The 25,403-nt window shown below is 61.3% G+C and overlaps 3 non-coding genes across 3 annotated transcripts; all 3 read right to left on the minus strand.

The window, feature by feature from the left end:
* Positions 1-2,984: 2,984 nt before the first annotated feature.
* Positions 2,985-3,103, minus strand: LOC131866874 (5S ribosomal RNA). Its single transcript, XR_009365473.1, has one exon. It is a non-coding gene; the product is annotated as a 5S ribosomal RNA (ribosomal RNA).
* Positions 3,104-10,907: 7,804 nt separating this feature from the next.
* Positions 10,908-11,026, minus strand: LOC131866875 (5S ribosomal RNA). Its single transcript, XR_009365474.1, has one exon. It is a non-coding gene; the product is annotated as a 5S ribosomal RNA (ribosomal RNA).
* A 7,804-nt stretch (positions 11,027-18,830) lies between these two features.
* Positions 18,831-18,949, minus strand: LOC131866876 (5S ribosomal RNA). Its single transcript, XR_009365475.1, has one exon. It is a non-coding gene; the product is annotated as a 5S ribosomal RNA (ribosomal RNA).
* Positions 18,950-25,403: the final 6,454 nt, after the last annotated feature.

Raw genomic sequence — 25,403 nt, forward strand, 5'->3', positions numbered from 1 at the left:
TTATTGGAGCGCCGCCTCTTTTTTTGTCGGAGCGTTTGGTGGGGTTTCTCGCATTGGCTCTTCCGAGGCCCGGTTGCCACCCTGGCGCGCACGAAGTCGGAAGTAGGGTTAATTGCCCGGGTGCGCACCTTTGCCAGGGTGGGCACCTTACCTGGGCTGCGCACCAGGGCGGGCTCAAGATGGCACGCGCGTTCCGTTTTTTTCACTATCTTTCAAAACGGAAATTTTAAAATCTCCTTTTTTTTTTGCCTTTTCTGGAAATTAGTGAAGGCAGCGCATCAAAGGTGCGCACCTCGCTGCCCACCTTGGTGTGCTCTGAGGTGCGCACCCGGGAGCGCTACGAAGTGTGCTCCAAGGTGCGGCGTGCACGTTGTCGGAGCCCGGTTTGCCCCGGGTGCGCACCTCGCCTGCACCTTGGCCGGGGTGGGCACCTTGGCTGGGTTTGCCCAGGGTGCGCTCCGAAGCGGGGTTACTGGAGCGCCCCCTCTTTTTTTGTCAGAGCGTTTGGTGGGGTTTCTCGCATTGGCTCTTCCCAGGCCCGGTTGTTGGGTGCGCTCCCACCCTGGCGCGCGCGAAGTTGGAAGTTGGGTTAATTGCCCGGGCGCGCACCTTCGCCAGGGTGGGCACCTTGGTGCGCACACCTTGGCTGGGCTGCGCACCAGGGCGGGCTCAAGATGGCACCAGCATTCCCTTTTTCTCACTATCTTTCAAAACGGAAATTTTAAAATCTCGTTTTTTTTTTGCCTTTTATGGAAATTAGTGAAGGCATCGCATCAAAGGTGCGCACCTCGCTGCCCACCTTGGTGTGCTCCGAGGTGCCCACCACGGTGCGCAACGCCGGTGCGAACCCGGGAGCGCCCCGATGTGTGCTCCAAGGTGCGGCGTGCACGAAGTCGGACCCCGGTTTGCCCCGGGTGCGCACCTCGCGTGCACCTTGGTGCGCACACCTTGGCTGGGTTGCGCGGCCTGGTGGGCACCATGGTGCGCACCAAGGAGCGCTCCGAAGTGTGCTCCAAGGTGCGGCGTGCACGAAGTCGGAGCCCGGTTTGCCCCGGGTACGCACCTCGCGTGCACCTTCGCCGGGGTGGGCACCTCGGCTGGGTTGCGCGCCCTGGTGCGCACCAAGGAGCGCTCCGAAGTGTGCTCCAAGGTGCGGCGTGCACGAAGTCGGAGCCCGGTTTGCCCCGGGTGCGCACCTTCGCCGCGGTGCGCACCATGGCGTGCACGAAGTCGGAGCCCGGTTTGCCCCGGGTGCGCACCTCGCGTGCACCTTCGGCGGGGTTGCGCGCCCTGGTGGGCACCATGGTGCGCACCAAGGAGCGCTCCGAAGTGTGCTCCAAGGTGCGGCGTGCACGAAGTCGGAGCCCGGTTTGCCCCGGGTGCGCACCTCGCGTGCACCTTCGGCGGGGTTGCGCGCCCTGGTGGGCACCATGGTGCGCACCAAGGAGCGCTCCGAAGTGTGCTCCAAGGTGCGGCGTGCACGAAGTCGGAGCCCGGTTTGCCCCGGGTGCGCACCTCGCGTGCACCTTCGCCGCGGTGGGCACCATGGCGTGCACGAAGTCGGAGCCCGGTTTGCCCCGGGTGCGCACCTCGCGTGCACCTTCGCCGGGGTGGGCACCTCGGCGGGGTTGCGCGCCCTGGTGCGCACCAAGGAGCGCTCCGAAGTGTGCTCCAAGGTGCGGCGTGCACGAAGTCGGAGCCCGGTTTGCCCCGGGTGCGCACCTCGCGTGCACCTTCGCCAGGGTGGGCACCTCGGTGCGCACACCTTCTCAATGTTTTCTTGCCTTTTCTGGAAATTGGTGAAGGCAGCGCATCAAAGGTGCGCACCTCGGTGTGCTCCGAGGTGCGAACCCGAGAGCGCTCCGAGGTGCCCACGAAGTCGAAAGTCGGGTTAATTGCATTGTTTTCCCCGGGTGCGCTCCGAGGTGCGCAACATCGGCGCGCACCAAGGAGGGCTCCGAAGTGTGCTCCAAGGTGCGCACGATGGCGTGCACCTCTGGTGCGCACGATTCGGAGCTCGGTTTGACCGGGGTGCGCACACCTTGGCTGGGTTGCGCACCTTTTGTGCGCTCCAAGGTGCGCACGAAGTCGGAGCTCGGTTTGCCCCGGGTGCGCACCTTCGCCAGGGTGCGCACCTTGATGCGCACGCCTTGGCTGGGCTGCGCACCTTGGTGGGCGCCATGGTGCGCACCTTTCGTGCGCTCCAAGGTGCGCACGAAGTCGGAGCTCGGTTTGCCCCGGGTGCGCACCTTGGTGGGCGCCATGGTGCACTCCGAGGTGCCCAAGATTGGTGCGCACCAAGGAGCGCTCCGAAGTGCGCTCCAAGGTGCGCGCGAAGTCGAAAGTTGGGTTAATTGTCCGGTTTGCCTCGGGTGCGCACCTTGCGTGCACCTTCGCCAGGGTGGGCGCCTTGGTGCGCACACCTTGGCTGGGCTGCGCACACCTTGGCACCCGCGTTTCCTTCATTTTAAATTTTTTTTTTTTACAATCTCTCAAGTGGGAAATTCTATAATCTCAACTTTTTTTGCCTTTTCAGGAAACTTTTGAATGGAGCGCATCATTGGTGCGCTCCGAAGTGTGCTCCAAAGCTCTCTCCAGCTGCGTGCACCTGCCCCGGCCGCGCACCCGGCCCCGCCCAGCTTCGCTCACCTGTCCCGGGCGTCTGGTGCGGAACCTTAGAGTAAGAAACATCACCGTGCACCTTGGCCAACGTGCGCGACTCGACCGAGCGCGCACTGGCCGAGGTGCACACCGATTTCACCTGGGTGCGCGCGCAGCACCTCGGGCGCACCGGGGTGCGCGCACAACGCCCGGGTTGCACCGTGGCCTGTGTGCTCGGGGCGCCTCGGGTGCGCGCTCGGTGTCGCCCCCGCGCGCGCGGTAGTGCGGGCAGCGCACCCCGGCCCGGCCCGGCCCCGACGAGAACGCAAACGGGCAAAAGGTTTATTCAAATAGCATTGCGACGCCCGGCGAAAAACTAAAAAAGGGTGCAACACCGGGACTTCCCGGGAGGTCACCCATCCCAGTACTACTCCGGCCCAAGCGCGCTTAACTGCGGAGTTCTGATGGGATCCGGTGCACTAACGCTGGTATGATCGCACCCGTTATGAGCTTGTCGCAGTGTGTACTTAGCAAACCGCGACCCACGTGCGAATCCACCCCGGCCACCCACCCCCGTCGAGGTGCACACCCTCCCTCGCGAAGTGCGCCCCGTTCGCCAAGTGTGAGCCCTGCCCGGGTGCGCGCACCTTGCTAGGGCGTCGGGTGTGCACCCGGCCCGGCCTACGTGCGTGCACCTGGAGGGGGCGTCGTGTGCGTGCAGTGTCCCGTCTGCAACGCGGTGCCCACACACCACCTCGGGCGCAACGACCTGCGCTCACATGTGGGCCGAGTGCACCTTGGTGCATGTTCGGGGCGCCTCGGGTGCACGCTCGATCTTGCCCCGGTGCACCAAGGCGCTCGGTTTGCCCCGGGTGCGCACTTGGTGCAAGGTGGGCACCCAAAATAGGGATCAAGCACCAAAACACAAGTTTCGGGATGCAAAATGGGACCCAAGGACCACAAATGCGTTCCAAGACCCATGATGGGTCCACGAGAACAAAAATGTGTTCCGAGACTTAATAAACAAATATTGGGTTTTAGGAGAAGAAACATGCTCTGATGCCCAAAACGAGAATCGACCCCGAAAAGGCCACAGGCCAAAAGTGGGATGCGAGACAAAAAAAAATGGGACCCGAGGACCAAAATTGGGTTCCCAGGTCGAAGACAGGGCAACCGGACAAGAAACGACCTCTAAGGCTCGAAATGAGTCCCGACGACTAAAACTTGACAAGAAGCACCCATCAGGCACCCAACTCGACACCCATGGGATGCCGACCCACCCGGGCTTCCACCTAGCACACCTTGGCACCCACCCACCCTCGCACCCAACCTCGCACCCAACTTAGCACCTTTGAACCCACATTGGCACTCACCCTGACCCTGGCACCTTGGAACCCACATTGGCACTCACCTTGACCCTGGCACCCACCTTTGCACTCACCTTGGGACCCACCCTGGCTCCCACCTCGGCACCCACCCAGACACCCACCTTGGTTCCTTGGCACCCACCTTGGATCCTTGGCACCCACCCCGACACCCACCTTGGCACGCAACTTGGCTACTTGCCACCCACCTTGGCTCCTTGACGCCCACCCCGACAACCACCCCGTGACCTACCCTGGCTAGGGTTGGTGCACACCCACCCTGGTGCCCACCTTGGCACCCACCCTATGACCCACCTTGGCACGCACCTTAGTACCCACCCCGTTACCCACCCTAGGACCCACCCCGTGACCCACCTTGGCCAGGGTGGGTGCCTTGGTGCGCACAACTTGCCTGGGCTGCACACCAGGGCGGGCTCAAGATGGCACCCGCGTTCCGTTTTTTTCACTATCTTTCAAAACGGAAATTTTAAAATCTCATTTTTTTCTTTTTTTTGCCTTTTCTGGAAATTAGTGAAGGCAGCGCATCAAAGGTGCGCAATGCTGGTGCGAACCCGGGAGCGCTCCGATGTGTGCTCCAAGGTGCGGCGTGCACGAAGTCCGAGCCCGGTTTGCCCCGGGTGCGCACCTCGCGTGCACCTTCGCCGGGGTGAGCACCTTGGCTGGGTTGCGCGCCCTGGTGCGTACCAAGGAGCGCTCTGAAGTGTGCTCCAAGGTGCGGCGTGCACGAAGTCGGAGCCCGGTTTGCCCCGGGTGTGCACCTCGGGTGCGCACCTCGCGTGCACCTTCGCTGCGGTGGGCACCTTGGCTGGGTTGCGCGCCTTGGTGGGCACCATGCAGTGCACGAAGTCGGAGCCCGGTTTGCCCCGGGCGCGCACCTCCGCCAGGGTGGGCACCTTGGTGCGCACAACTTGCCTGGGCTGCGCATCAGGAAGGGCTCAAGATGGCACCCGCGTTCCGTTTTTTTCACTATCTTTCAGAACGGAAATTTTAAAATATCGTTTTTTTTTGCCTTTTCTGGAAATTAGTGAAGGCAGCGCATCAAAGGTGCGCAACGCTGGTGCGAACCTGGGAGCGCTCCGATGTGTGCTCCAAGGTGCGGCGTGCACGAAGTCGGAGCCCGGTTTGCCTCGGGTGCGCCCTGGTGGGCACCATGGTGCGCACCAAGGAGCGCTCCGAAGTGTGCTCCAAGGTGCGGCCTGCACGAAGTCGGAGCCCGGTTTGCCCCGGGTGTGCACCTCGGGTGGGCACCTTGGTGCGCATGCCTTGCCTGGGCTGCGCACCAGGGCGGGCTCAAGATGGCACCCGCGTTCCTTTTTTTTCACTATCTTTCAAAACGGAAATTTTAAAATCTCATTTTTTTTTGCCTTTTTCTGGAAATTAGTGAAGGCAGCGCATCAAAGGTGCGCACCTCGCTGCCCACCACGGTGCGCAACGCCGGTGGGCACCCGGGAGTGCTTCGAAGTGTGCTCCAAGGTGCTGCGTGCACGTTGTCGGAGCCCGGTTTGCCCCGGGTGCGCACCTCGCGTGCACCTTCGTCGGGGTGGGCACCTTGGCTTGGTTTGCCCCGGCTGCGCTCCGAAGCGGGGTTATTGGAGCGCCGCCTCTTTTTTTGTCGGAGCGTTTGGTGGGGTTTCTCGCATTGGCTCTTCCGAGGCCCGGTTGCCACCCTGGCGCGCACGAAGTCGGAAGTAGGGTTAATTGCCCGGGTGCGCACCTTTGCCAGGGTGGCACCTTACCTGGGCTGCGCACCAGGGCGGGCTCAAGATGGCACGCGCGTTCCGTTTTTTTCACTATCTTTCAAAACGGAAATTTTAAAATCTCCTTTTTTTTTTGCCTTTTCTGGAAATTAGTGAAGGCAGCGCATCAAAGGTGCGCACCTCGCTGCCCACCTTGGTGTGCTCTGAGGTGCGCACCCGGGAGCGCTACGAAGTGTGCTCCAAGGTGCGGCGTGCACGTTGTCGGAGCCCGGTTTGCCCCGGGTGCGCACCTCGCCTGCACCTTGGCCGGGGTGGGCACCTTGGCTGGGTTTGCCCAGGGTGCGCTCCGAAGCGGGGTTACTGGAGCGCCCCCTCTTTTTTTGTCAGAGAGTTTGGTGGGGTTTCTCGCATTGGCTCTTCCCAGGCCCGGTTGTTGGGTGCGCTCCCACCCTGGCGCGCGCGAAGTTGGAAGTTGGGTTAATTGCCCGGGCGCGCACCTTCGCCAGGGTGGGCACCTTGGTGCGCAAACCTTGGCTGGGCTGCGCACCAGGGCGGGCTCAAGATGGCACCAGCATTCCCTTTTTCTCACTATCTTTCAAAACGGAAATTTTAAAATCTCGTTTTTTTTTTGCCTTTTATGGAAATTAGTGAAGGCATCGCATCAAAGGTGCGCACCTCGCTGCCCACCTTGGTGTGCTCCGAGGTGCCCACCACGGTGCGCAACGCCGGTGCGAACCCGGGAGCGCCCCGATGTGTGCTCCAAGGTGCGGCGTGCACGAAGTCGGACCCCGGTTTGCCCCGGGTGCGCACCTCGCGTGCACCTTGGTGCGCACACCTTGGCTGGGTTGCGCGGCCTGGTGGGCACCATGGTGCGCACCAAGGAGCGCTCCGAAGTGTGCTCCAAGGTGCGGCGTGCACGAAGTCGGAGCCCGGTTTGCCCCGGGTGCGCACCTTCGCCGCGGTGGGCACCATGGCGTGCACGAAGTCGGAGCCCGGTTTGCCCCGGGTGCGCACCTCGCGTGCACCTTCGCCGGGGTGGGCACCTCGGCTGGGTTGCGCGCCCTGGTGCGCACCAAGGAGCGCTCTGAAGTGTGCTCCAAGGTGCGGCGTGCACGAAGTCGGAGCCCGGTTTGCCCCGGGTGTGCACCTCGCGTGCACCTTCGCTGCGGTGGGCACCTTGGCTGGGTTGCGCGCCTTGGTGGGCACCATGCAGTGCACGAAGTCGGAGCCCGGTTTGCCCCGGGCGCGCACCTCCGCCAGGGTGGGCACCTTGGTGCGCACAACTTGCCTGGGCTGCGCACCAGGAAGGGCTCAAGATGGCACCCGCGTTCCGTTTTTTTCACTATCTTTCAGAACGGAAATTTTAAAATATCGTTTTTTTTTGCCTTTTCTGGAAATTAGTGAAGGCAGCGCATCAAAGGTGCGCAACGCTGGTGCGAACCTGGGAGCGCTCCGATGTGTGCTCCAAGGTGCGGCGTGCACGAAGTCGGACCCCGGTTTGCCCCGGGTGCGCACCTCGCGTGCACCTTGGTGCGCACACCTTGGCTGGGTTGCGCGCCCTGGTGGGCACCATGGTGCGCACCAAGGAGCGCTCCGAAGTGTGCTCCAAGGTGCGGCGTGCACGAAGTCGGAGCCCGGTTTGCCCCGGGTGCGCACCTCGCGTGCACCTTCGCCGCGGTGGGCACCATGGCGTGCACGAAGTCGGAGCCCGGTTTGCCCCGGGTGCGCACCTCGCGTGCACCTTCGCCGGGGTGGGCACCTTAGTGTGCAGACCTTGGCTGGGTTGCGCGCCCTGGTGGGCACCATGGTGCGCACCAAGGAGCGCTCCGAAGTGTGCTCCAAGGTGCGGCCTGCACGAAGTCGGAGCCCGGTTTGCCCCGGGTGTGCACCTCGGGTGGGCACCTTGGTGCGCATGCCTTGCCTGGGCTGCGCACCAGGGCGGGCTCAAGATGGCACCCGCGTTCCTTTTTTTTCACTATCTTTCAAAACGGAAATTTTAAAATCTCATTTTTTTTTGCCTTTTTCTGGAAATTAGTGAAGGCAGCGCATCAAAGGTGCGCACCTCGCTGCCCACCACGGTGCGCAACGCCGGTGGGCACCCGGGAGTGCTTCGAAGTGTGCTCCAAGGTGCTGCGTGCACGTTGTCGGAGCCCGGTTTGCCCCGGGTGCGCACCTCGCGTGCACCTTCGTCGGGGTGGGCACCTTGGCTGGGTTTGCCCCGGCTGCGCTCCGAAGCGGGGTTATTGGAGCGCCGCCTCTTTTTTTGTCGGAGCGTTTGGTGGGGTTTCTCGCATTGGCTCTTCCGAGGCCCGGTTGCCACCCTGGCGCGCACGAAGTCGGAAGTAGGGTTAATTGCCCGGGTGCGCACCTTTGCCAGGGTGGGCACCTTACCTGGGCTGCGCACCAGGGCGGGCTCAAGATGGCACGCGCGTTCCGTTTTTTTCACTATCTTTCAAAACGGAAATTTTAAAATCTCCTTTTTTTTTTGCCTTTTCTGGAAATTAGTGAAGGCAGCGCATCAAAGGTGCGCACCTCGCTGCCCACCTTGGTGTGCTCTGAGGTGCGCACCCGGGAGCGCTACGAAGTGTGCTCCAAGGTGCGGCGTGCACGTTGTCGGAGCCCGGTTTGCCCCGGGTGCGCACCTCGCCTGCACCTTGGCCGGGGTGGGCACCTTGGCTGGGTTTGCCCAGGGTGCGCTCCGAAGCGGGGTTACTGGAGCGCCCCCTCTTTTTTTGTCAGAGCGTTTGGTGGGGTTTCTCGCATTGGCTCTTCCCAGGCCCGGTTGTTGGGTGCGCTCCCACCCTGGCGCGCGCGAAGTTGGAAGTTGGGTTAATTGCCCGGGCGCGCACCTTCGCCAGGGTGGGCACCTTGGTGCGCACACCTTGGCTGGGCTGCGCACCAGGGCGGGCTCAAGATGGCACCAGCATTCCCTTTTTCTCACTATCTTTCAAAACGGAAATTTTAAAATCTCGTTTTTTTTTTGCCTTTTATGGAAATTAGTGAAGGCATCGCATCAAAGGTGCGCACCTCGCTGCCCACCTTGGTGTGCTCCGAGGTGCCCACCACGGTGCGCAACGCCGGTGCGAACCCGGGAGCGCCCCGATGTGTGCTCCAAGGTGCGGCGTGCACGAAGTCGGACCCCGGTTTGCCCCGGGTGCGCACCTCGCGTGCACCTTGGTGCGCACACCTTGGCTGGGTTGCGCGGCCTGGTGGGCACCATGGTGCGCACCAAGGAGCGCTCCGAAGTGTGCTCCAAGGTGCGGCGTGCACGAAGTCGGAGCCCGGTTTGCCCCGGGTACGCACCTCGCGTGCACCTTCGCCGGGGTGGGCACCTCGGCTGGGTTGCGCGCCCTGGTGCGCACCAAGGAGCGCTCCGAAGTGTGCTCCAAGGTGCGGCGTGCACGAAGTCGGAGCCCGGTTTGCCCCGGGTGCGCACCTTCGCCGCGGTGCGCACCATGGCGTGCACGAAGTCGGAGCCCGGTTTGCCCCGGGTGCGCACCTCGCGTGCACCTTCGGCGGGGTTGCGCGCCCTGGTGGGCACCATGGTGCGCACCAAGGAGCGCTCCGAAGTGTGCTCCAAGGTGCGGCGTGCACGAAGTCGGAGCCCGGTTTGCCCCGGGTGCGCACCTCGCGTGCACCTTCGGCGGGGTTGCGCGCCCTGGTGGGCACCATGGTGCGCACCAAGGAGCGCTCCGAAGTGTGCTCCAAGGTGCGGCGTGCACGAAGTCGGAGCCCGGTTTGCCCCGGGTGCGCACCTCGCGTGCACCTTCGCCGCGGTGGGCACCATGGCGTGCACGAAGTCGGAGCCCGGTTTGCCCCGGGTGCGCACCTCGCGTGCACCTTCGCCGGGGTGGGCACCTCGGCTGGGTTGCGCGCCCTGGTGCGCACCAAGGAGCGCTCCGAAGTGTGCTCCAAGGTGCGGCGTGCACGAAGTCGGAGCCCGGTTTGCCCCGGGTGCGCACCTCGCGTGCACCTTCGCCAGGGTGGGCACCTCGGTGCGCACACCTTCTCAATGTTTTCTTGCCTTTTCTGGAAATTGGTGAAGGCAGCGCATCAAAGGTGCGCACCTCGGTGTGCTCCGAGGTGCGAACCCGAGAGCGCTCCGAGGTGCCCACGAAGTCGAAAGTCGGGTTAATTGCATTGTTTTCCCCGGGTGCGCTCCGAGGTGCGCAACATCGGCGCGCACCAAGGAGGGCTCCGAAGTGTGCTCCAAGGTGCGCACGATGGCGTGCACCTCTGGTGCGCACGATTCGGAGCTCGGTTTGACCGGGGTGCGCACACCTTGGCTGGGTTGCGCACCTTTTGTGCGCTCCAAGGTGCGCACGAAGTCGGAGCTCGGTTTGCCCCGGGTGCGCACCTTCGCCAGGGTGCGCACCTTGATGCGCACGCCTTGGCTGGGCTGCGCACCTTGGTGGGCGCCATGGTGCGCACCTTTCGTGCGCTCCAAGGTGCGCACGAAGTCGGAGCTCGGTTTGCCCCGGGTGCGCACCTTGGTGGGCGCCATGGTGCACTCCGAGGTGCCCAAGATTGGTGCGCACCAAGGAGCGCTCCGAAGTGCGCTCCAAGGTGCGCGCGAAGTCGAAAGTTGGGTTAATTGTCCGGTTTGCCTCGGGTGCGCACCTTGCGTGCACCTTCGCCAGGGTGGGCGCCTTGGTGCGCACACCTTGGCTGGGCTGCGCACACCTTGGCACCCGCGTTTCCTTCATTTTAAATTTTTTTTTTTTACAATCTCTCAAGTGGGAAATTCTATAATCTCAACTTTTTTTGCCTTTTCAGGAAACTTTTGAATGGAGCGCATCATTGGTGCGCTCCGAAGTGTGCTCCAAAGCTCTCTCCAGCTGCGTGCACCTGCCCCGGCCGCGCACCCGGCCCCGCCCAGCTTCGCTCACCTGTCCCGGGCGTCTGGTGCGGAACCTTAGAGTAAGAAACATCACCGTGCACCTTGGCCAACGTGCGCGACTCGACCGAGCGCGCACTGGCCGAGGTGCACACCGATTTCACCTGGGTGCGCGCGCAGCACCTCGGGCGCACCGGGGTGCGCGCACAACGCCCGGGTTGCACCGTGGCCTGTGTGCTCGGGGCGCCTCGGGTGCGCGCTCGGTGTCGCCCCCGCGCGCGCGGTAGTGCGGGCAGCGCACCCCGGCCCGGCCCGGCCCCGACGAGAACGCAAACGGGCAAAAGGTTTATTCAAATAGCATTGCGACGCCCGGCGAAAAACTAAAAAAGGGTGCAACACCGGGACTTCCCGGGAGGTCACCCATCCCAGTACTACTCCGGCCCAAGCGCGCTTAACTGCGGAGTTCTGATGGGATCCGGTGCACTAACGCTGGTATGATCGCACCCGTTATGAGCTTGTCGCAGTGTGTACTTAGCAAACCGCGACCCACGTGCGAATCCACCCCGGCCACCCACCCCCGTCGAGGTGCACACCCTCCCTCGCGAAGTGCGCCCCGTTCGCCAAGTGTGAGCCCTGCCCGGGTGCGCGCACCTTGCTAGGGCGTCGGGTGTGCACCCGGCCCGGCCTACGTGCGTGCACCTGGAGGGGGCGTCGTGTGCGTGCAGTGTCCCGTCTGCAACGCGGTGCCCACACACCACCTCGGGCGCAACGACCTGCGCTCACATGTGGGCCGAGTGCACCTTGGTGCATGTTCGGGGCGCCTCGGGTGCACGCTCGATCTTGCCCCGGTGCACCAAGGCGCTCGGTTTGCCCCGGGTGCGCACTTGGTGCAAGGTGGGCACCCAAAATAGGGATCAAGCACCAAAACACAAGTTTCGGGATGCAAAATGGGACCCAAGGACCACAAATGCGTTCCAAGACCCATGATGGGTCCACGAGAACAAAAATGTGTTCCGAGACTTAATAAACAAATATTGGGTTTTAGGAGAAGAAACATGCTCTGATGCCCAAAACGAGAATCGACCCCGAAAAGGCCACAGGCCAAAAGTGGGATGCGAGACAAAAAAAAATGGGACCCGAGGACCAAAATTGGGTTCCCAGGTCGAAGACAGGGCAACCGGACAAGAAACGACCTCTAAGGCTCGAAATGAGTCCCGACGACTAAAACTTGACAAGAAGCACCCATCAGGCACCCAACTCGACACCCATGGGATGCCGACCCACCCGGGCTTCCACCTAGCACACCTTGGCACCCACCCACCCTCGCACCCAACCTCGCACCCAACTTAGCACCTTTGAACCCACATTGGCACTCACCCTGACCCTGGCACCTTGGAACCCACATTGGCACTCACCTTGACCCTGGCACCCACCTTTGCACTCACCTTGGGACCCACCCTGGCTCCCACCTCGGCACCCACCCAGACACCCACCTTGGTTCCTTGGCACCCACCTTGGATCCTTGGCACCCACCCCGACACCCACCTTGGCACGCAACTTGGCTACTTGCCACCCACCTTGGCTCCTTGACGCCCACCCCGACAACCACCCCGTGACCTACCCTGGCTAGGGTTGGTGCACACCCACCCTGGTGCCCACCTTGGCACCCACCCTATGACCCACCTTGGCACGCACCTTAGTACCCACCCCGTTACCCACCCTAGGACCCACCCCGTGACCCACCTTGGCCAGGGTGGGTGCCTTGGTGCGCACAACTTGCCTGGGCTGCACACCAGGGCGGGCTCAAGATGGCACCCGCGTTCCGTTTTTTTCACTATCTTTCAAAACGGAAATTTTAAAATCTCATTTTTTTCTTTTTTTTGCCTTTTCTGGAAATTAGTGAAGGCAGCGCATCAAAGGTGCGCAATGCTGGTGCGAACCCGGGAGCGCTCCGATGTGTGCTCCAAGGTGCGGCGTGCACGAAGTCCGAGCCCGGTTTGCCCCGGGTGCGCACCTCGCGTGCACCTTCGCCGGGGTGAGCACCTTGGCTGGGTTGCGCGCCCTGGTGCGTACCAAGGAGCGCTCTGAAGTGTGCTCCAAGGTGCGGCGTGCACGAAGTCGGAGCCCGGTTTGCCCCGGGTGTGCACCTCGGGTGCGCACCTCGCGTGCACCTTCGCTGCGGTGGGCACCTTGGCTGGGTTGCGCGCCTTGGTGGGCACCATGCAGTGCACGAAGTCGGAGCCCGGTTTGCCCCGGGCGCGCACCTCCGCCAGGGTGGGCACCTTGGTGCGCACAACTTGCCTGGGCTGCGCATCAGGAAGGGCTCAAGATGGCACCCGCGTTCCGTTTTTTTCACTATCTTTCAGAACGGAAATTTTAAAATATCGTTTTTTTTTGCCTTTTCTGGAAATTAGTGAAGGCAGCGCATCAAAGGTGCGCAACGCTGGTGCGAACCTGGGAGCGCTCCGATGTGTGCTCCAAGGTGCGGCGTGCACGAAGTCGGAGCCCGGTTTGCCTCGGGTGCGCCCTGGTGGGCACCATGGTGCGCACCAAGGAGCGCTCCGAAGTGTGCTCCAAGGTGCGGCCTGCACGAAGTCGGAGCCCGGTTTGCCCCGGGTGTGCACCTCGGGTGGGCACCTTGGTGCGCATGCCTTGCCTGGGCTGCGCACCAGGGCGGGCTCAAGATGGCACCCGCGTTCCTTTTTTTTCACTATCTTTCAAAACGGAAATTTTAAAATCTCATTTTTTTTTGCCTTTTTCTGGAAATTAGTGAAGGCAGCGCATCAAAGGTGCGCACCTCGCTGCCCACCACGGTGCGCAACGCCGGTGGGCACCCGGGAGTGCTTCGAAGTGTGCTCCAAGGTGCTGCGTGCACGTTGTCGGAGCCCGGTTTGCCCCGGGTGCGCACCTCGCGTGCACCTTCGTCGGGGTGGGCACCTTGGCTTGGTTTGCCCCGGCTGCGCTCCGAAGCGGGGTTATTGGAGCGCCGCCTCTTTTTTTGTCGGAGCGTTTGGTGGGGTTTCTCGCATTGGCTCTTCCGAGGCCCGGTTGCCACCCTGGCGCGCACGAAGTCGGAAGTAGGGTTAATTGCCCGGGTGCGCACCTTTGCCAGGGTGGCACCTTACCTGGGCTGCGCACCAGGGCGGGCTCAAGATGGCACGCGCGTTCCGTTTTTTTCACTATCTTTCAAAACGGAAATTTTAAAATCTCCTTTTTTTTTTGCCTTTTCTGGAAATTAGTGAAGGCAGCGCATCAAAGGTGCGCACCTCGCTGCCCACCTTGGTGTGCTCTGAGGTGCGCACCCGGGAGCGCTACGAAGTGTGCTCCAAGGTGCGGCGTGCACGTTGTCGGAGCCCGGTTTGCCCCGGGTGCGCACCTCGCCTGCACCTTGGCCGGGGTGGGCACCTTGGCTGGGTTTGCCCAGGGTGCGCTCCGAAGCGGGGTTACTGGAGCGCCCCCTCTTTTTTTGTCAGAGAGTTTGGTGGGGTTTCTCGCATTGGCTCTTCCCAGGCCCGGTTGTTGGGTGCGCTCCCACCCTGGCGCGCGCGAAGTTGGAAGTTGGGTTAATTGCCCGGGCGCGCACCTTCGCCAGGGTGGGCACCTTGGTGCGCAAACCTTGGCTGGGCTGCGCACCAGGGCAGGCTCAAGATGGCACCAGCATTCCCTTTTTCTCACTATCTTTCAAAACGGAAATTTTAAAATCTCGTTTTTTTTTTGCCTTTTATGGAAATTAGTGAAGGCATCGCATCAAAGGTGCGCACCTCGCTGCCCACCTTGGTGTGCTCCGAGGTGCCCACCACGGTGCGCAACGCCGGTGCGAACCCGGGAGCGCCCCGATGTGTGCTCCAAGGTGCGGTGTGCACGAAGTCGGACCCCGGTTTGCCCCGGGTGCGCACCTCGCGTGCACCTTGGTGCGCACACCTTGGCTGGGTTGCGCGGCCTGGTGGGCACCATGGTGCGCACCAAGGAGCGCTCCGAAGTGTGCTCCAAGGTGCGGCGTGCACGAAGTCGGAGCCCGGTTTGCCCCGGGTGCGCACCTTCGCCGCGGTGGGCACCATGGCGTGCACGAAGTCGGAGCCCGGTTTGCCCCGGGTGCGCACCTCGCGTGCACCTTCGCCGGGGTGGGCACCTCGGCTGGGTTGCGCGCCCTGGTGCGCACCAAGGAGCGCTCTGAAGTGTGCTCCAAGGTGCGGCGTGCACGAAGTCGGAGCCCGGTTTGCCCCGGGTGTGCACCTCGCGTGCACCTTCGCTGCGGTGGGCACCTTGGCTGGGTTGCGCGCCTTGGTGGGCACCATGCAGTGCACGAAGTCGGAGCCCGGTTTGCCCCGGGCGCGCACCTCCGCCAGGGTGGGCACCTTGGTGCGCACAACTTGCCTGGGCTGCGCACCAGGAAGGGCTCAAGATGGCACCCGCGTTCCGTTTTTTTCACTATCTTTCAGAACGGAAATTTTAAAATATCGTTTTTTTTTGCCTTTTCTGGAAATTAGTGAAGGCAGCGCATCAAAGGTGCGCAACGCTGGTGCGAACCTGGGAGCGCTCCGATGTGTGCTCCAAGGTGCGGCGTGCACGAAGTCGGACCCCGGTTTGCCCCGGGTGCGCACCTCGCGTGCACCTTGGTGCGCACACCTTGGCTGGGTTGCGCGCCCTGGTGGGCACCATGGTGCGCACCAAGGAGCGCTCCGAAGTGTGCTCCAAGGTGCGGCGTGCACGAAGTCGGAGCCCGGTTTGCCCCGGGTGCGCACCTCGCGTGCACCTTCGCCGCGGTGGGCACCATGGCGTGCACGAAGTCGGAGCCCGGTTTGCCCCGGGTGCGCACCTCGCGTGCACCTTCGCCGGGGTGGGCACCTTAGTGTGCAGACCTTGGCTGGGTTGCGCGCCCTGGTGGGCACCATGGTGCGCACCAAGGAGCGCTCCGAAGTGTGCTCCAAGGTGCGGCCTGCACGAAGTCGGAGCCCGGTTTGCCCCGGGTGTGCACCTCGGGTGGGCACCTTGGTGCGCATGCCTTGCCTGGGCTGCGCACCAGGGCGGGCTCAAGATGGCACCCGCGTTCCTTTTTTTTCACTATCTTTCAAAACGGAAATTTTAAAATCTCATTTTTTTTTGCCTTTTTCTGGAAATTAGTGAAGGCAGCGCATCAAAGGTGCGCACCTCGCTGCCCACCACGGTGCGCAACGCCGGTGGGCACCCGGGAGTGCTTCGAAGTGTGCTCCAAGGTGCTGCGTGCACGTTGTCGGAGCCCGGTTTGCCCCGGGTGCGCACCTCGCGTGCACCTTCGTCGGGGTGGGCACCTTGGCTGGGTTTGCCCCGGCTGCGCTCCGAAGCGGGGTTATTGGAGCGCCGCCTCTTTTTTTGTCGGAGCGTTTGGTGGGGTTTCTCGCATTGGCTCTTCCGAGGCCCGGTTGCCACCCTGGCGCGCACGAAGTCGGAAGTAGGGTTAATTGCCCGGGTGCGCACCTTTGCCAGGGTGGGCACCTTACCTGGGCTGCGCACCAGGGCGGGCTCAAGATGGCACGCGCGTTCCGTTTTTTTCACTATCTTTCAAAACGGAAATTTTAAAATCTCCTTTTTTTTTTGCCTTTTCTGGAAATTAGTGAAGGCAGCGCATCAAAGGTGCGCACCTCGCTGCCCACCTTGGTGTGCTCTGAGGTGCGCACCCGGGAGCGCTACGAAGTGTGCTCCAAGGTGCGGCGTGCACGTTGTCGGAGCCCGGTTTGCCCCGGGTGCGCACCTCGCCTGCACCTTGGCCGGGGTGGGCACCTTGGCTGGGTTTGCCCAGGGTGCGCTCCGAAGCGGGGTTACTGGAGCGCCCCCTCTTTTTTTGTCAGAGCGTTTGGTGGGGTTTCTCGCATTGGCTCTTCCCAGGCCCGGTTGTTGGGTGCGCTCCCACCCTGGCGCGCGCGAAGTTGGAAGTTGGGTTAATTGCCCGGGCGCGCACCTTCGCCAGGGTGGGCACCTTGGTGCGCACACCTTGGCTGGGCTGCGCACCAGGGCGGGCTCAAGATGGCACCAGCATTCCCTTTTTCTCACTATCTTTCAAAACGGAAATTTTAAAATCTCGTTTTTTTTTTGCCTTTTATGGAAATTAGTGAAGGCATCGCATCAAAGGTGCGCACCTCGCTGCCCACCTTGGTGTGCTCCGAGGTGCCCACCACGGTGCGCAACGCCGGTGCGAACCCGGGAGCGCCCCGATGTGTGCTCCAAGGTGCGGCGTGCACGAAGTCGGACCCCGGTTTGCCCCGGGTGCGCACCTCGCGTGCACCTTGGTGCGCACACCTTGGCTGGGTTGCGCGGCCTGGTGGGCACCATGGTGCGCACCAAGGAGCGCTCCGAAGTGTGCTCCAAGGTGCGGCGTGCACGAAGTCGGAGCCCGGTTTGCCCCGGGTACGCACCTCGCGTGCACCTTCGCCGGGGTGGGCACCTCGGCTGGGTTGCGCGCCCTGGTGCGCACCAAGGAGCGCTCCGAAGTGTGCTCCAAGGTGCGGCGTGCACGAAGTCGGAGCCCGGTTTGCCCCGGGTGCGCACCTTCGCCGCGGTGCGCACCATGGCGTGCACGAAGTCGGAGCCCGGTTTGCCCCGGGTGCGCACCTCGCGTGCACCTTCGGCGGGGTTGCGCGCCCTGGTGGGCACCATGGTGCGCACCAAGGAGCGCTCCGAAGTGTGCTCCAAGGTGCGGCGTGCACGAAGTCGGAGCCCGGTTTGCCCCGGGTGCGCACCTCGCGTGCACCTTCGGCGGGGTTGCGCGCCCTGGTGGGCACCATGGTGCGCACCAAGGAGCGCTCCGAAGTGTGCTCCAAGGTGCGGCGTGCACGAAGTCGGAGCCCGGTTTGCCCCGGGTGCGCACCTCGCGTGCACCTTCGCCGCGGTGGGCACCATGGCGTGCACGAAGTCGGAGCCCGGTTTGCCCCGGGTGCGCACCTCGCGTGCACCTTCGCCGGGGTGGGCACCTCGGCTGGGTTGCGCGCCCTGGTGCGCACCAAGGAGCGCTCCGAAGTGTGCTCCAAGGTGCGGCGTGCACGAAGTCGGAGCCCGGTTTGCCCCGGGTGCGCACCTCGCGTGCACCTTCGCCAGGGTGGGCACCTCGGTGCGCACACCTTCTCAATGTTTTCTTGCCTTTTCTGGAAATTGGTGAAGGCAGCGCATCAAAGGTGCGCACCTCGGTGTGCTCCGAGGTGCGAACCCGAGAGCGCTCCGAGGTGCCCACGAAGTCGAAAGTCGGGTTAATTGCATTGTTTTCCCCGGGTGCGCTCCGAGGTGCGCAACATCGGCGCGCACCAAGGAGGGCTCCGAAGTGTGCTCCAAGGTGCGCACGATGGCGTGCACCTCTGGTGCGCACGATTCGGAGCTCGGTTTGACCGGGGTGCGCACACCTTGGCTGGGTTGCGCACCTTTTGTGCGCTCCAAGGTGCGCACGAAGTCGGAGCTCGGTTTGCCCCGGGTGCGCACCTTCGCCAGGGTGCGCACCTTGATGCGCACGCCTTGGCTGGGCTGCGCACCTTGGTGGGCGCCATGGTGCGCACCTTTCGTGCGCTCCAAGGTGCGCACGAAGTCGGAGCTCGGTTTGCCCCGGGTGCGCACCTTGGTGGGCGCCATGGTGCACTCCGAGGTGCCCAAGATTGGTGCGCACCAAGGAGCGCTCCGAAGTGCGCTCCAAGGTGCGCGCGAAGTCGAAAGTTGGGTTAATTGTCCGGTTTGCCTCGGGTGCGCACCTTGCGTGCACCTTCGCCAGGGTGGGCGCCTTGGTGCGCACACCTTGGCTGGGCTGCGCACACCTTGGCACCCGCGTTTCCTTCATTTTAAATTTTTTTTTTTTACAATCTCTCAAGTGGGAAATTCTATAATCTCAACTTTTTTTGCCTTTTCAGGAAACTTTTGAATGGAGCGCATCATTGGTGCGCTCCGAAGTGTGCTCCAAAGCTCTCTCCAGCTGCGTGCACCTGCCCCGGCCGCGCACCCGGCCCCGCCCAGCTTCGCTCACCTGTCCCGGGCGTCTGGTGCGGAACCTTAGAGTAAGAAACATCACCGTGCACCTTGGCCAACGTGCGCGACTCGACCGAGCGCGCACTGGCCGAGGTGCACACCGATTTCACCTGGGTGCGCGCGCAGCACCTCGGGCGCACCGGGGTGCGCGCACAACGCCCGGGTTGCACCGTGGCCTGTGTGCTCGGGGCGCCTCGGGTGCGCGCTCGGTGTCGCCCCCGCGCGCGCGGTAGTGCGGGCAGCGCACCCCGGCCCGGCCCGGCCCCGACGAGAACGCAAACGGGCAAAAGGTTTATTCAAATAGCATTGCGACGCCCGGCGAAAAACTAAAAAAGGGTGCAACACCGGGACTTCCCGGGAGGTCACCCATCCCAGTACTACTCCGGCCCAAGCGCGCTTAACTGCGGAGTTCTGATGGGATCCGGTGCACTAACGCTGGTATGATCGCACCCGTTATGAGCTTGTCGCAGTGTGTACTTAGCAAACCGCGACCCACGTGCGAATCCACCCCGGCCACCCACCCCCGTCGAGGTGCACACCCTCCCTCGCGAAGTGCGCCCCGTTCGCCAAGTGTGAGCCCTGCCCGGGTGCGCGCACCTTGCTAGGGCGTCGGGTGTGCACCCGGCCCGGCCTACGTGCGTGCACCTGGAGGGGGCGTCGTGTGCGTGCAGTGTCCCGTCTGCAACGCGGTGCCCACACACCACCTCGGGCGCAACGACCTGCGCTCACATGTGGGCCGAGTGCACCTTGGTGCATGTTCGGGGCGCCTCGGGTGCACGCTCGATCTTGCCCCGGTGCACCAAGGCGCTCGGTTTGCCCCGGGTGCGCACTTGGTGCAAGGTGGGCACCCAAAATAGGGATCAAGCACCAAAACACAAGTTTCGGGATGCAAAATGGGACCCAAGGACCACAAATGCGTTCCAAGACCCATGATGGGTCCACGAGAACAAAAATGTGTTCCGAGACTTAATAAACAAATATTGGGTTTTAGGAGAAGAAACATGCTCTGATGCCCAAAACGAGAATCGACCCCGAAAAGGCCACAGGCCAAAAGTGGGATGCGAGACAAAAAAAAATGGGACCCGAGGACCAAAATTGGGTTCCCAGGTCGAAGACAGGGCAACCGGACAAGAAACGACCTCTAAGGCTCGAAATGAGTCCCGACGACTAAAACTTGACAAGAAGCACCCATCAGGCACCCAACTCGACACCCATGGGATGCCGACCCACCCGGGCTTCCACCTAGCACACCTTGGCACCCACCCACCCTCGCACCCAACCTCGCACCCAACTTAGCACCTTTGAACCCACATTGGCACTCACCCTGACCCTGGCACCTTGGAACCCACATTGGCACTCACCTTGACCCTGGCACCCACCTTTGCACTCACCTTGGGACCCACCCTGGCTCCCACCTCGGCACCCACCCAGACACCCACCTTGGTTCCTTGGCACCCACCTTGGATCCTTGGCACCCACCCCGACACCCACCTTGGCACGCAACTTGGCTACTTGCCACCCACCTTGGCTCCTTGACGCCCACCCCGACAACCACCCCGTGACCTACCCTGGCTAGGGTTGGTGCACACCCACCCTGGTGCCCACCTTGGCACCCACCCTATGACCCACCTTGGCACGCACCTTAGTACCCACCCCGTTACCCACCCTAGGACCCACCCCGTGACCCACCTTGGCCAGGGTGGGTGCACCCACCCTGGTGCCCACCTTGGCACCCACCCATCCTAGCACCCAGCCTGTGACCGGGCTTGGAACCCAACCTTGCACCCGCACCCGTCTTGGCCAGTGTGGGTGCGCACCCATCCTGGCACCCACGTTGTGACACACCCTTTAACCCACGCACCCTAGCACCCACGTTGGCACCCACCTTGGAACCCAACCTAGCAACTTGGCACCCACCCCGTGACCCACCTTGGCATCCACCATAGCAGTCGCCGACTTGGCACCCACCTCGGCACCCACCTTGACACTTGTGGACCCACCTTGCCACTCACCCTAGCATCGACCCATCCTAGCACCCACCCTGGCACCTTTGCACCCTAGCACTCACCCATCCTAGCACCTAACCTGTGACCCACCTTGACACTCACCCTCGCACCCACCTTGGAACCCAACCTAGCACCCACCCACCCTGACACCAACCCTAGCACCTACCCACCCTTGCACCCACCCTGTGACCCATCTTGGCACCCACCCATCCTACCACTCAACCTATCACCCACCTTCTCACCCACCTTGGCATCCACCTTAGCACCCACCCACACTGGCACCTTGGCACCCACCTCGGGCAAGGTGGGTGCACACCCACCCTGGCACCCAATTTAGAACCCACCGAGCATGTTACCCACCTTGGCACCCACATTGCAGCCCACCCTAGTACCCACCCTATGACCCACATTGGCATCCACACCCTAGCACCCAGGCACCTCGACACCCGCCTTGACACCCACCCTAGCACTGAACCTGTGACCCACCTTGGAACTCACCCTAGAACCCACCCACCCTGTGAACCACCTTGGCATCCACCTTAGCACCCACCCACCTTGGCACCCACTCTAGCACTCACCCATCCTAACACCCAACTTGTTACCCACCTTGGCACCCGCCCTCGCGTCCACCTTGAAACCCACCCTAGCACCCACCCACGCAGGAGCCCACCTTGGCACCCAACCTAACACCCACGCATCCTGGCACCCAACTTGTGACCCACCTTGGAACCCACCCTAGTACCCACCTTTGAACCCACTATATCACCAACCCACCTTGGCACCCACCCTATGACCCTCTTTGGAATCCACCCTAGCACGCACCCACCCTGGCACCCACCATGGAGCGCACCCTAGCACCCACCCACCTCGGCACGCACCTCAACACCCACCTTGGTGTGCGCACTGCGCCAACCTCTCAAAGACCCTATGTGGTGCGCTCCAAAGTGTACACCTTTGGTGCGCTCCAAGGTGCGCACCTTTGGTGCACACCGAGGTGCACACCAAAGTGTGCACCGAGGTGAGCACCAAAGTGCACTCCAGGGTGCACACCAAGGCGTGCACCTTTGGTGCGGTCAATGCAAACGAATTCGGAAGTTGGGGTCGATGTCCTAATCGCTGCTGCAGACTACACGTATGAGAATCGGACAAATAGCTTTATATAGGGGAGGTGTTGCGTTTGATGGGTCGACTCCCCTGGTTGTGTGCACTGCACCAACTTCAAAGACCCTGTCTTGTTTAAGAAGTCAAAAGTTGGGGTGGATGTCCTAATCATTGCTGCAGTCTACGCATGTATGAGAATCAGACAAATAGCTTATATAGGGGAGGTGTTGCATTCGGTGGGTTGACTCCCCTGGTTGTGCGCACTGCGCCAACCTCAAAGACCCCGCATAGCAGAAGAAGTCGGAAGTCGGATTTTGGTGAGCACCAAGGCGTGCACCTTTGGTGCGGTCAACGCAGACGAATTCAGAAGTTGGGGTGGATGTCCTAATCGTTGTTGCAGGCTACACATGTATGAGAATCAGACAAATAGCTTATATAGGGGAGGTGTTGGGTTTGATGGGTCAACTCCCTTGGTTGTGCGCATTACGCCAACCTCAAAGACCTTGTTTTCGTTAAGAAGTCAAAAGTTGGGGTCAATGTCCTAATGGCTCCTGCAGGCTACACATGTATGAGAATCGGACAAATAGCTTATATAGGGGAGGTGTTGGGTTTGATGGGTCGACTCCCCTGGTTGTGCGCATTACGTCAACCTCAAAGACCTTGTTTTCGTTAAGAAGTCAAAAGTTGGGGTCGATGTCCTAATTGCTCCTGTAGACTACACATGTATGAGAATCAGACAAATAGCTTATATAGGGGAGGTGTTGGGTTTGATGGGTTGACTCCCCTAGTTGTTCGCATTACACCAACCTCAAAGACCTTGTTTTCGTTTAGAAGCCGAAAGTTGGGGTCGATGTCCTAATTGCTCCTGCAGGCTACGCATGTATGAGAATCAGACAAATAGCTTATATAGGGGAGGTGTTGGGTTTGATGGGTCGACTCCCCTGGTTGTGCGCATTGCGCCAACCTCAAAGACCCTGCATTGCGGATGAAGTCGAAAGTCAGAGTTTGGTGTGCTACAAGGTGTGGTCGAAGGTGCTCACCTAGGTGTGCACCTTTGGAGCACAGGAAAAGTGCCCTCCAAAAGTGCGCACCTTTGGAGTGCACAAAAGTGCCCTCCAAAAGTGCGCACCTTTGGAGCGCAGAAAAGTGCCCTCCAAAAAGTGCCCTCCAAAAGTGCGCACCTTTGGAGCGCAGAAAAGTGCCCTCCAAAAAGTGCCCTCCAAAAGTGCGCACCTTTGGAGCGCAGAAAAGTGCCCTCCAAAAAGTGCCCTCCAAAAGTGCGCACCTTTGGAGCGCAGAAAAGTGCCCTCCAAAAGTGCGCACCTTTGGAGCGCAGAAAAGTGCCCTCCAAAAAGTGCCCTCCAAAAGTGCGCACCTTTGGAGCGCAGAAAAGTGCCCTCCAAAAAGTGCCCTCCAAAAGTGCGCACCTTTGGAGCGCAGAAAAGTGCCCTCCAAAAAGTGCCCTCCAAAAGTGCGCACCTTTGGAGCGCAGAAAAGTGCCCTCCAAAAAGTGCCCTCCAAAAGTGCGCACCTTTGGAGCGCAGAAAAGTGCCCTCCAAAAAGTGCCCTCCAAAAGTGCGCACCTTTGGAGCGCAGAAAAGTGCCCTCCAAAAGTGCGCACCTTTGGAGCGCACAAAAGTGCCCTCCAAAAGTGCGCACTTTTGGTGCGCACCAAGGCGCTGGTTCGGTCGTTGCAGGCGAGTTCGGAAGTTGGGGTCGATGTCCTGAGCGGAGGTGCAAACTACACAGGTGTCGGAATCGGACAAATAGCTTATATAGGGGAGGTGTATGCTTCGATGGGTCGACTCCCCAGGTTGAGCGCACCGCGCCAACCTCAAAGACCCTACGGTATGGATGAAGTCGGAAGTTGGGTCCGATGACCAATTCGATTAGTAGGTATGCTCATGAGGTCGGAATTTGGGTCCGATGACCTGCCATGTGCAGGAAGGCGAATGTTGACACTGTGCGTTGCAAGGTGCACACCAAGGCGCTGGTGCGGTCTTTTTAGTCGAGTTCGGAAGTTGGGGTCGATGTCCTGATCGGAGGTGCAAGCTACACAGGTGTGGGAATCGGACAAATAGCTTATATAGGGGAGGTGTATGCTTCGTTGGGTCGACTCCCCGGGTTGAGCGCACCGCGCCAACCTCAAAGACCCTACGGTATGGATGAAGTCGGAAGTTGGGTCCGATGACCGATTCGATATGTAGGCATACTCGCGAGGTCGGAATTTGGGTCCGATGACCTGCCACGTGCAGGAAGGCGAATGTTGGCACTGTGCGTTGCAAGGTGCGCACCAAGGCGCTGGTTCGGTCGTTGGAGGCGAGTTCGGAAGTTGGGGTCGATGTCTTGATCGGAGGTGCAAACTACACAGGTGTGGGAATCGGACAAATAGCTTATATAGGGGAGGTGTATGCTTCGTTGGGTCGACTCCCCGGGTTGAGCGCACCGCGCCAACCTCAAAGACCCTACGGTATGGATGAAGTCGGAAGTTGGGTCCGATGACCGATTCGATATGTAGGCATACTCGCGAGGTCGGAATTTGGGTCCGATGACCTGCCATGTGCAGGAAGGCGAATGTTGGGACTGTGCGTCGCAAGGTGCGCACCAAGGCGCTGGTGCCGTCGTTGCAGTCGAGTTCGGAAGTTGGGGTCGATGTCCTGGTCAGAGGTGCAAACTACACAGGTGTGGGAATCGGACAAATAGCTTATATAGGGGAGGTGTATGCTTCGATGGGTCGACTCCCTGGGTTGAGCGCACCGCGCCAACCTCAAAGACCCTACAGTATGGATGAAGTCGGAAGTTGGGTCCGATGACCGATTCGATACGTAGGCATATTGGCGAGGTCTGAATTTGTGTCCGATGACCTGCCATGCGCAGGAAGGCGGAATTTGGGTCCGATGACCGAGTTGATGGCGTGCCATGCGCAGAAAGGCGGAATTTGGGTCCGATGACCGAGTTGATGTTGATGGCCCGCCATGCACAGGAAGGCGGAATTTGGGTCCGATGACCGATTTGAAGGCGTGCCATACGCAAAAAGGCGGAGTTTGGGTCCGATGACCGAGTTGATATTGATGGCCCGCCATGCGCAGGAAGGCGGAATTTGGGTCCGATGACCTGACATACGCATGGAGTCCGACTCGGGGGCCGATGTTCGATTCGATGACTTGCATTGTGGGTAAAGTCGGAAGTTGTGGTCTTTGACCCGATTCGATGACCAGACTTCGGCTGCTTGAGAATCGGACAAATAACTTATATAGGGGAGGTAGTGTTCTCGAGCATCCTCCCCCCGTGCCCGTTTATGTCGATTGATGCTGGTGCTCGACTGGTTGGAGCGCTCGGATGCAAAAATCTTGCACCAGGATTTATCGATTGTGATGGACACGGCAAGTCTCCTGATTGCTATGCAGGAGCTCATCGTGAATCTCTATGCGGCCTTGGTATGGACTCGACCTGCGGAATGGTTCGGCAATGGTAGTCGCTCCAACACGTCCTTGCAATGGCCACAGAGGTGATTCGACTAGAGCTCCAGTCTAGCTTTTGGGTTGCTTGGCGGACTGGTATAGCCGCGATCGAGTTCCGGCCATGAACGTTTTAGATAGCTCTTGGGCTTTCTGGGACGGAAGTCGGAAGTTTGGGCTGTTGTCCGATTTGATGACCATTCTTCGGATGTGTGAGAATCGGACAAATAACTTATATAGGGGACTGTGTTGTCTCACGCAGCCCCCTCCGTGCCCCTCTATCTCGACCGATGTTGGTGCTTGAAAGGGTTGGGATCGCTCGGATTTATAAACGTGCACCA

Source organism: Cryptomeria japonica, unplaced genomic scaffold (assembly GCF_030272615.1).
Source record: "Cryptomeria japonica unplaced genomic scaffold, Sugi_1.0 HiC_scaffold_156, whole genome shotgun sequence".
NCBI lineage: Eukaryota > Viridiplantae > Streptophyta > Pinopsida > Cupressales > Cupressaceae > Cryptomeria > Cryptomeria japonica.